This window comes from Austrofundulus limnaeus, unplaced genomic scaffold (assembly GCF_001266775.1).
Source record: "Austrofundulus limnaeus strain Quisiro unplaced genomic scaffold, Austrofundulus_limnaeus-1.0 Scaffold2263, whole genome shotgun sequence".
Taxonomy (NCBI): Eukaryota; Metazoa; Chordata; class Actinopteri; order Cyprinodontiformes; family Rivulidae; genus Austrofundulus; species Austrofundulus limnaeus.
The window spans coordinates 28,314-31,455 of NW_013954665.1; positions in this window are offsets into that span (position 1 = coordinate 28,314).

Genomic DNA, 3,142 nt, shown 5'->3' on the forward strand with positions numbered 1-3,142 from the left:
GTGAAAGACCTATAGATTGATATCTATAATTTCATCTGGTTGTGAGTTCCATTCCCGAGCAGCTCTCACAGAGCAAACTGACTGAGCAAAGGTGCTTCTCCTCACAGGGACAACACGGTGTCCTCCAACAGAACCTCTCGTCACACGGTCACTGCTGTTTCTCTGACTGAGAAACTCTGACAGGAGCTGGGGATAAATCAGGCATTATCAACTTTATGAAGCTCAGTCCAGTTTAGAAAGTAATACTTTTTTAATATTTCACAGTAATGATAGTGTAATGATAGCCTTGATGACTTGTTTGTACAATGTTTTAATTAATTTCATTGTACTTTCAGAGGCCTGTGACCAGCTAGTTCTACAACAAGTTAAATGTCTAAAAATCACAGAATATAAAACCGTCTGTGCTGTCTCAGTGACAATCCATTCCTGACTGAACAAAAATTTATTAGATTCAACTTGACTATTTTATAAATCTTATCAACATGAACTTTGAATGAGAGGTTTGAATCAATTATCAAACCCAAATATTTAAACTGCTTAAAGGTCAGCAATTTTTCACCTGCAACACATGTATCTGAATCCTGGGAGCTTCTGTTAGTTTTACTGAAAAACATACTGACTGTTTTAGAAACACAGCATTCTTGTAGCCATATTGTTACATGATTCATTGCCTTTGTGAGTTTGGCTGCAACAATGTTTTAGAGCAGGCCAGGCCAACCAGTAGATCGGGATCTACCAGTAGGTCTTTAGCTGGTTAGCAGTAGCTCACGCAGCAATGGATCATGGAGCTTGTAACATTGTTTAACATTGCAGTCTTGAACRCGCTCCAGTCTTGCTAGTTTTGGGTGCTGTGAAACAGCACTCCGAACATGGTCTCTCAAGATTAGGGTCGTGTTAAAACATGGCAGCAAGGCGGAAAAAAATGATTAACGAAAGACAGCTAACAAGCAAATAAAAATGTATTATTTTCACCTGGAGTGGGAAGAGGACTCATATGTAATTCGAGTGCTGCCTTGGCTTGTTGRAAAAGGATAACGTGGAACAGCATTTCTTTCAAAACAATGGACAGATGCTACGAGGTGGATTCCCCCTCCTAAGGTAAGGCTGCTATGCTAATGCAGCCCCGTACCTGCCTCAACACACGTCTTTCAGTGATGACGAAGTTATGAAAGAAGCGTTTGATGCTGCAGATGTGCTTTTCTGTGATTTTAAAAATAAAAGTGAGATTGTGGCTGCTATAAAGACGTACAGTTGTCCACCAGGATGGATGGATGTGTCCAAATTCGTGTTTCAGTCTGAACTGCTCCTATGTTGAAAATGAGGTTCTGACTGCAAAATAACATTAGGATCAAATCCAGAGCAACAATTCACATGGCTGGAGAGTTCTGGAGTCAGCTTTCTCTCATGAAGATCATAAAGTCCAAGAACRGATCCACAAAGACTGGTGATCATCTGGAGACCTGCTGACACCTCATACTGCCCACCTATGAGACCCTGGCCTCCTCAGTGTCAGAAGTCCCACTAAGGTAGACATACATTTTTTACATTATTTATTTATACATTATTTTTATTTAGCTTGCATAAAAAGTTGTCTCCTCTAGACTTGTCACAATGTGTATGTGTGTTGTTTTTATTACATTTTAGACCAAACTAGTGTCTTATACACTGACTGGCACCTTTGTGTTATTTATTGATTTATTTTGCAGTTTKGGTGTGCCCTTGTTTTCCGTACCTAGCGTGGCTGTGTGTGCGTCTTGTTTATAGGTGGTGAACCAGGTGGAACTCTTTRAATGGTCTGGAGCCRGCAGTCTGGACCAGTGAGGGACTGAGCTCTTCAGCACCTACAGATGACACCATCCTGCATGCTGCAGAATGAGGTTTGAAATAGTTGTTGGAGATTTGTGAATCTGCACCATCGTAAGTCACTTTGTGTAATAGTATAAACAAGAGAGTTTTATATTGTGTGTTTTGACTTTAGTTTTATGTTTTGTTTTTCCTCCCCTGTATGGAGAGAAGAGAGGAGAGTTTTTTGAATAAATAGAGATGAGTTCCCCTGCTCCAAAGTTATTTAAATCTGTGGTTCTCAGTGTGCAGGTTTTCAGCCCTCATAGCTCACATGTTACAGTGAGTACTAACTGAAGGAGGTAAAAAAAATTATCCTTTTTGTTCAAGCGTCACATTTCTGTTTCTCTGTCAGGAGTAAGGATTTTATCTTTTCTTTTTTTTTGTTTTGTAGGTAAATATATGGTTAAGTAGATAGTTTTGTTTGACAATACTTTTAATTAAATAAAACTAGCAACACATTAATTTCTGTTTTATTTACTTTAAAGAAGTGAGGGGTAGGGAGACGAAAAAATATGTTTTTTGATACTGAGACTGGACGAGTAGATCTCTGCAAGCTGCCGACTTCAAAAGTAGCTCTTGGTTCTGTTATGGCAAGTCAAAAAAGGTTGGGCACCCCTGTTTTAGATTGACCATGAACAAATAAAACAGTATCATCTGCATACATGATACATTTAACTTCAGGGGGCAAAACAGAAGGCAGATCATTTATATAAAGACTAAATAAAAGAGGACCAATAACTGAACCTTGTGGAACACCTGTGGACAGTATAAGTGGTTCAGATTTGTAACTATCCATTAAAACACACAGAACGGTTGTTTGAACATGATTCAATCCATTTCTTTGCAGTACCAGAAAAATTAAAACATGAGAGCTTAGCAAGAAGAACTGAATGATTTACTGTATCAAATGCTTTCTGAAGGTCTAAAAATACTGCTCCTACAACACCACCCTAATCTACAGATGCTTTATTTTCTCCATAAACCAGCATGTAGCAGTCTCAGGTGAATGTTTGGCCAAAGCCAAACTGCATGTGTGGAGAGAGGAGCTATGATCTAAGTGATTAACAGTTTGTTCAGTGACTCATTTTTCTGTAATTTTTAAAATAGTTGGAAGAATACTTATTGGTTGATAATTCTTTAAAGAAGTTGGATCCCCAGTAATATAGGAGTAACCAGAGCAGACTTCCAAACATCTGGACAGCACCCAGTTGAAATAGAAAACTTCTGTCCCTTAGAGATAGGCTGAGAGGTTCAGTCATCCAGGAGGGACTCAGAGTAGAGCCGCTGCTCCTCCACG